The 8,775-nt window shown below is 44.3% G+C and overlaps 1 pseudogene; it reads left to right on the top strand.

Annotated features, from left to right (window-relative positions):
- Window positions 1-3,830: 3,830 nt before the first annotated feature.
- LOC121395110 overlaps window positions 3,831-8,775 on the top strand; it is a 37,482-nt pseudogene continuing 32,537 nt past the window's right edge.

The raw sequence follows: 8,775 nt of genomic DNA, 5'->3' as shown, positions 1-8,775 counted from the left end.
AAAGGCAATCTCATAGATGTATCAGTGATAAAGAAATACTAAACCCCAAAATGAATACTTAAGCAGCAGATAAATTAAAGAATCTTAACAAACTGGAATATATATTTAAGTAAATATTGCCCTTTTACATCTTTTACCTTGACCCACCATTTTGTGATGGTCTCTGTGCTGCCTCAGAGATCACCTGACCAGAAATACTACAACTCTAAGGGACAGATTTATCAAGGGTCGAATTTCGAAGTGGAAAATACTTCGGAATTCGACCATCTAATAGAATCCTCCGACATTGCAATTCGAAGCCGGAGGATTTTATTCATCGTACGATCGTATTCCGATTGTAGTATGATCGTCGGATCGTACTCCAATCGTACTTTGAATCGTACGATTCAAACGATTTTATCGCACGATCGTACGATTTTCCTTCAAAACCCAAAAACTTAAAAATATGCTCTGGCAGGTCCCCATAGGCTAACATAGAACTTCGGCAGGTTTAAGTTGGCGAAGTATTGAAGTCGAAGTTTTTTTAAAGAGACAGTACTTCGATTATCGAATAGTCGAACGATTTTTACTTTAAATCGAAGTCGAAGTAAATTCGAAGTCGTAGTATCTTATTCGATGGTCATAGTATCCAAAAAATTACTTCAAATTTCGAATTTTTTTACTTCGAAAATTCCCTTGAATTCACTTCGACCCTTGATAAATCTGCCCCTAACTGTAACAGGAAGAAGTGTGGAAGCAAAAGACACAACTCTGTCTGTTAATTGGCTCATGTGACCTAACATGTATGGTTTATTTGTGTGCACTGTGAATGGTAGGATTTCAGGGGGCCGCCCTTAGTTCATAAAATGGATTTTTTTCTATTTAGGATTACTCTATGCCACATACTACTAAAATAAGTATATTATTATGAAAATAGTTTATTTACATGAAGCAGGGTTTTATGTATGAGCGGATTTATGCAGTATATTTTTAGAGACCTACATTGTTCAGGTTATTTCTTTTATAGAGACCTACAGGTAAACAGGCCTGGATTTGTGGCAAGGCCACAAAGACTAGGGCCTAGGGTGGCTCAGATAAAAGGGTGGAATGTCACCCATCCGCATGTGGGGAACTCTAGGGTCTAGGAGGCGCAAGTCTCTGCATTTCCTGACCCTTCTGCAATCCTGAAGGGTGCACAAAATCCTAGGGGGGCAGGGGCATGGGTGCAGGCAGGCACAGATGGGCGGCGGATGATGCCAGCCTGGGGGCTCTCACAGACAAAATTCATCCCTGGAGTATAGTTTTCCTTTAGTCAACTGCACAATAATTTACAAACTCATTTGCAACAAAAAGTTAGTGTTGCATTTTTGATTAATGTCTCTTAATTCATAGTTGGTTGCTATGAAGCAAGGCAATTTACCTGCCGATATAAATAACAGCAGGAGCACTTTTAAGCATAAGTGAAATTTTGGAAGAGCAGAGTCAACTCTGCCGGACGTAATTGTTAAAACCGCTGTCAGTAAAAGCATCTATTGTCTACTGGAATAAGGAGGGTGCAAATGGGTTATGCTCTTACATCATTTTGGGATATTGTTTTTTCCATTTATATGTAATGTGGACTAGAAGGGTTATTGTCCATCAATGTGCTGCATTATGTATCAAAGACAGAGCAGGGAAGTTGCATTGAAAATGACCCAAGAGTGTCTAGTCCATTTCAGACCACTCAGGCATGCCCCTTGACCTGCTATATTTTCCACTGAGTATAAAGCAACGTAGTAAGATGTAGCTTAACTTCTTAGTGCAAGAGAGTATCACTGTGCTGAGCCAAGGCTGGGAAATTCTAATGGTAATTGTAACAAAGAAGTCTTCTGAAATTATTTATACCAATTGTCTGCCACTGCTTCTGAGTAAAAATGTTAAATGATGAATTACACAGCACTATTGTAGGCTGGGTGTGCTAACAAATCATTTTATATTACTATACTAAAAAATATACATACTTTCATTAACAGGGATACCCTATGTAATGTACCTTGTAAGGATGAATGTATTACTAGCCAGACTAGCTTTTATACCCATATGCAGAGCTATCCAGTAACATTTATTCAGGGGCAATTCTTTTCCTCTTGCTCCCTGAGGCGGCTCCTGCAATGTTGCCCTACCCCCGCTTACTTTTCTTGTGCAGGAGCGGGTAGCATTGCTAGTGAAGGGAGCGCAATTGGACTCTCTGCACTAGAAGAGACGAATTTCCAGGTTAAATGACCAGACATTTGTCTCTTAATTTACCAGGAGTGTCTTTTTTGCCACTGCTGAAGACTATGGTTCAGCTGCCGAGTGAGGCGAGTTCTCAACTTTCCCTTATGGCAGAAGCACCCCTGCACCCCTGCTTGAAACCAGTAGACACTATTTACAAAGACCCAGGAAAGAAGTACAAGAGCATAAAGTAAAATAAGAGCATGCCCCTTAGTGCTTGTTCAGGCGCTTTTTCTTCTCTGGGTCCATATAAATGGCATTGGAGTTTGCTAGCCTTGCTTGATAGCCATCTCAAGTACTGCTTAATGACACATGCAGTATAAATGTGTTTACTACTTGTGCATATGCAGTTTAAAATATTCCCAAAAAAGTTTTACAATGCAAAAATGTGTGTATACATAGACAAAATCCTGGAGTTTGCACATTCATAGGACAACAAATTTATTTTGATGTTGCACAACACAGATGTCTCTATAAAGCGCAGCCAGGAGGGCAGAATATGTATTTTCAGTTCATTGGGAAAGGTGCAGGAACCAGTTACAAAGCCAGGTACCGTACTTCTGAAGCTAGACTGGATTTTATGTCAGTGATAAGAACATTGTATGATGTCCTGGAGGGGTGACTTCCAGTAGGGTGACAGCAAGGGTTGCATATCTGATAGGGCTATCAGCATGTGCTGCAGCCTAGAGATGCTGGTGTAGCTGTGGGTCTTGAGCTGAAGGTCCTGTCTGTGACAGTTTGGTAAAAACTGTGACAAAGGAAGGGGTTACTCCCCAGTGGATTCTCCACAAGAGCAGTTGGATGTCTAAGGCCAAGGGCAGACAGAGCATTGGCTCCGCTGCTCTCAGCCCAAGTAGTTTTTTCAGGCTGAGAAAAGTCTCCATTGACCACCCAACTTTTGATAAAAGCCCACATTTGTTCTCTGACGTATTCCATATATCTGTAACTATACATATTTAGTGCTTTTAATAATTATAAACCTACATAATGTAAGGTACCTTTGGTCGCAGCTCAGTCTTTTCGTGGACGCAGGCGCAGGGGTGTGCAGGGTTCTGCGCATCCTTGGCGTCTGTTTCCGGCGCCCGCGTCTTTGCGCGGGCGCGCGTCCGTTCATTCGGGCGCGCGTGCGTCGCGACGGTCGCGGGCGCGCTAAAGTTGACGCACGGCGTCCTGACGCTGCGTCCTTACGTTTGGCGCCAATCTGTCCCTATTTATCCTTGTCGAAAAAAGCAAACAGCGCTTGGTGATTATTTTCCTTGCTCCTGAACCTTTGCTGTTGTACCTCTCTTTGAACTTGATTCCTGGATTTTGACCTCGGCCCGTTTCTGACCACCGCTTGACTTCTGCCTGCCTATCGACCCTGCTTGTTTTGACTACCGCTTGTACTCCGCCTGCCTTCTGACCTCGGCCTGTTTCTGGTTTGCTTGAACTCCGCCTGCCCTTCGATCTCTGCCTGTCTACGGATTCTTCTCTACTCTAACACGGCCTGCTACCACCACCTGTGAGCTCCTGCTGTACACTAAAGCAGTTTTAACTGCTAAACTCTTCTCCAGTGGCTCCTACCCTCCTGGCACTCCTGACAGAATCACCAAGCCTGAATGGAGCCATCAGAAGAGTTGCCAACTCTAGTCGATCTGTCTCAACAGATTGCTGCTCTGACCCACGTTGTGAGGGATCTTCGGGGAGACTATCAGAATGTCCAAGAACAACTTCAAGACATTCGGATGTCCACTGCTGCCTCGCCTCCTTCCTCTTCAGGACAGTCGGATTCGGGAACTGCAGCTGCTAGTGCATCACATGGGGAACCCAAGGTAGCGATGCCCGACAAGTTTTCTGGCGATCCTAAGACTTTTAGAACTTTTATTAATGGTTGTCGCCTCCTCTTTACCCTCAAGCCCCACTCTCATGCCACAGATCAAATCCGAGTGGGGGTTATGATTTCCCTTTTGCAAGGACAACCACAAGCCTGGGCCCATCGTTTGTTGGAACAGAATAGCCCTCTTCTTGCCTCCACTGATTCCTTTATCCAGGCGTTATCCAAGATCTATGAGGATCCTCATAAAGTAGAGACTGCTGAAGCGGCTATCAGTAATTTACGTCAACTCCGTAGACCTGTGGAAGAATACGTGACGGACTTTCGTTGTTGGGCACCAGACACCTTGTGGAATGACAGGGCCCTCCGGCATCAGTTTCGCAAGGGTTTGTCCGATCAACTCAGGGATGAGTTGGCTAGAGTGGGTCTTCCTGGTTCTTTGGAAGAGTTGATTCTTCTTGCCATCCAGATTGACAGAAGATTAAGGGAGAGACGTCAGGAAAGAGGGTCCAGTATGCCAAGTCAGGCATGGGGCCATGAATGGGTGCTTCCTACAGCTCCTCCTCCAGTCCTTGTTTCTCCTTCTTCTGATGGCGAGCCCATGCAAATCGGGGTGGTACGCAAGACCCTGTCCACGGAGGAAAGACTGCGACGAAGACGGCTAAATTTATGTCTATACTGCGGTCTTTCTGGACATTTGTTAAGGAATTGCCCCACTCGACCCAATGGTAATTTCCTCTCACAGCAATCTTCTAATACTCCCTTGGTTCCCTCTCTCCAGTCTTATGTTCTTCTACGTCTCTCTTTGCAGTGGAACCAAAGAAAGATTGAGGTGGATGCCGTAATCGACTCCGGAGCTTGTGGGTGCTTCATAAACCAAGACTTCGCGAGTCAATACAAGATTCCTTTTATTTCCAAGGCCCAGCCAATACCTCTTAAAATGGCTGATGGTAATTTTGTTTCTTCTGGTTCTGTTTCGCAAGAAACCCCATATATTTTTGCTTCTTCTTTAAGAGGTCACTCTGAGTTAATAAAGTTTGATGTGATGGAAAACCTTCTTTTTCCCGTAATTCTTGGCATTCCCTGGTTGAGGGGTCATAATCCAACTATTGACTGGCAGGCTGGAACAGTTTTCTTCAACTCGGATTACTGTCGTTTGAATTGTTTTCCTCCAAAGATGCTGGGTGCAACCATTTCCGATGATGAACTTCTCCAATTTGTTCCACAAGTCTACCATGAATTCGCTGATGTTTTAACAAGAAAGCGGCTGACTCACTTCCTCCCCATAGGAGTTATGATTGCCCGATCGATCTTCTCCCTGGCGCATCCATCCCTTTTGGAAGAATATATCCTTTATCTGAGCCTGAGTTAGCTACTTTGAAGGACTATATTGATGAGAATCTGGCTAAAGGCTTCATACGTCATTCTTCCTCTCCTGCCGGTGCAGGTATTTTTTTTGTCGAGAAAAAAGACCACTCCCTAAGACCCTGCATTGACTTTCGTGAACTCAACAAGGTGACAATTAAGAATCGTTACCCGTTGCCGCTCATTTCTGATCTTTTTCAAAGACTTGGTCGTGCTACAGTTTTTTCTAAGTTAGACTTGAGGGGTGCTTACAATCTGATTCGAATACGTGAAGGGGACGAATGGAAGACTGCCTTTCGTTCCCGATATGGTCATTTTGAATACACCGTCATGCCCTTTGGCCTTTGTAACGCTCCTGCCACATTTCAATATTTTATCAACGATATTTTTCATGACTTACTGGATCAATTTGTCATCGTATACCTGGATGATATTCTTGTTTTTTCCAATTCTTTAGAAGATCATCGTTCTCATGTGAGGGAGGTTCTGCTTCGTCTTAGGAAACATCTTCTCTACGCCAAAGCTTCTAAGTGTGAGTTTGAGAGATCTCACATTGAATTTCTAGGATTCCGAGTTTCTAGTCAAGGTTTCAAGATGGACACTAAGAAAGTTGAGGCGATTATTAACTGGCCACCCCCGAATGACCGAAAAGGGGTTCAACGTTTTGTGGGATTCGCAAATTTTTATAGAAGGTTTATCAATAAATTCTCTTCCATCATCAAACCTCTCACAGATCTTACAAGTTGTAAAATTAAATTTTCCTGGTCCCCCAATTGCTCAACAAGCCTTTGAACTTCTTAAAAGACTTTTTATTTCTGCTCCCATTTTAGTCCATTCCGATGTTTCCAAACCTTTCGTTCTTGAAGTGGACGCCTCTGAGGTAGCTATTGGAGCAATTCTTTCACAGCGAGCTGGCCCCAAAGACAACTTACATCCGGTAGCGTTCTTCTCTAAGAAGTTAACTCCTACTGAAAGGAACTATGATGTTGGAGATCGTGAGTTGTTGGCGATTAAAGGTGCTTTGGTAGAGTGGCGTCATTTATTGGAAGGAGCTGTCCATCCTTTTATCATTTTCACTGACCATAAGAATCTGGAATACTTAAGATCTGCAAAGCGTTTAAATCCTCGTCAAGCTAGATGGGCACTCTTTTTCTCTCGTTTCCAATTTCATATAACTTACAAACCTGGGGCCAAAAATGCAAAGGCTGATGCCCTGTCCAGAGTTTTTCCGGTGGAGAAGGTGTCCATGGTTCCTGATACAATTCTTCAGTCTGGACATTTTTTACTTCTGCAGTCTTCTTTTATTGATCGTCTAAAGAAGGTTCCTCAAGCTCCAACAGATTATCCTGGTGTTGAAGATATTTTTGCTCAAGATGATTTACTTTTGAGGAACAATAAGTTGGTGGTTCCACCAAATCTTCGGGTGGAGGCCTTGAGAATAGTTCACGATCATCCTTTAGCTGGGCACACTGGTATTCGAAAGACCTTAGAATTGGCCAGACGTCTTTTTTGGTGGCCCTCGTTAATAAAAGAATGCACTGCTTATGTGCGATCGTGTGAGTCCTGTGCTAGATCCAAGTCTTCTTGCAACAAACCTGTGGGGTCTTCTCCGTCCCTTACCCCTTCCTGAGAGACCTTGGAGTTCTATTTCCATGGATTTTATCGTTGAACTGCCTCCATCCAATGGGTGTAATACTATTTTTGTGGTTGTCGATCGCCTTACCAAGATGGCACATTTTATCCCTCTTCCCGGCTCCCTCTGCTGCCATGACTGCGGATGTGTTCATTAAAGAAATAGTTAAATTACATGGTCTTCCTAAAGAAATTATTTCTGATCGCGGTACCCAATTCACATCTAGGTTTTGGACTGTGTTGTGTAAATCCCTTGGTATCTCTTTGTCTCGTTCTTCAGCCTATCACCCACAGACCAATGGGCAGACCGAGAGGACTAATCAGACGCTGGAGCAATACATTCGTACTTTTTCTTCCTATTTGCAGGACAATTGGGTGTCACTTCTTCCATGTGCTGAGTTCTGTTATAATAATTCTATGCACTCTTCTACTGGCCAGACTCCTTTCTTTTCTAATCTGGGTTTTCATCCTATCATGTTTCCAGATGTCCTTTCTGAGGTGACCCTTCCTGCATTACAAGATCGTTTGGAGTTTCTTAAACAAAATACGTCTTTTTTGAAGGAACAGATAAGTAAGGCTCAACAAAATTTCAAAACTTTCGCAGACAGAAAACGAGGGAAGGATCCTGAATTCAAGAGTGGTGACAAGGTTTGGCTCTCTTCTTTGAATCTTCGGCTCGCTACTCCTTCCAAGAAGTTGGCTCCAAAGTTTCTGGGTCCATTCGTTATCAAGAGGGTCATTAATCCTGTGTCCTTTGAATTAGAACTTCCTGACTCTCTTAAAGTATATCCTGTGTTTCATGCTGCTCTGCTTAAAAATTTGTGCCTAACATCTTTCCAGGTCGTGTGTCTCCACCTCCTCCAGTTATCTCTTGTCAAGGCGAGGCTGAGTTTGAAGTGGAAAAGATCTTGGACTCCAGAGTTCGTGGCAGAAGGTTGCAGTACCTCGTCAAGTGGAAAGGTTTTCCAAATGAAGAGAATTCCTGGGAACCAAAGAACAATGTTCATGCTCCGAGGTTAACCACAGCCTTTCATAGGAAATATCCTGACAAGCCTGCTTTTGACGTCCTGAGGCCGCCCCTCAGGGGGGGGCAATGTAAGGTACCTTTGGTCGCAGCTCAGTCTTTTCGTGGACGCAGGCGCAGGGGTGTGCAGGGTTCTGCGCATCCTTGGCGTCTGTTTCCGACGCCCGCGTCTTTGCGCGGGCGCGCGTCCGTTCATTCGGGCGCGCGCGCGTCGCGACGGTCGCGGGCGCGCTAAAGTTGACGCACGGCGTCCTGACGCTGCGTCCTTACGTTTGGCGCCAATCTGTCCCTATTTATCCTTGTCGAAAAAAGCAAACAGCGCTTGGTGATTATTTTCCTTGCTCCTGAACCTTTGCTGTTGTACCTCTCTTTGAACTTGATTCCTGGATTTTGACCTCGGCCCGTTTCTGACCACCGCTTGACTTCTGCCTGCCTATCGACCCTGCTTGTTTTGACTACCGCTTGTACTCCGCCTGCCTTCTGACCTCGGCCTGTTTCTGGTTTGCTTGAACTCCGCCTGCCCTTCGATCTCTGCCTGTCTACGGATTCTTCTCTACTCTAACACGGCCTGCTACCACCACCTGTGAGCTCCTGCTGTACACTAAAGCAGTTTTAACTGCTAAGCTCTTCTCCAGTGGCTCCTACCCTCCTGGCACTCCTGACACATAATGAGTTTACTGTATTGTTACTTGGATGAACTGAGTATTGT

The sequence above is a fragment of the Xenopus laevis genome, chromosome 6S, assembly GCF_017654675.1.
Source record: "Xenopus laevis strain J_2021 chromosome 6S, Xenopus_laevis_v10.1, whole genome shotgun sequence".
NCBI classification, from domain to species: domain Eukaryota; kingdom Metazoa; phylum Chordata; class Amphibia; order Anura; family Pipidae; genus Xenopus; species Xenopus laevis.
This window is presented reverse-complemented; position numbering and strand designations above follow the sequence as displayed.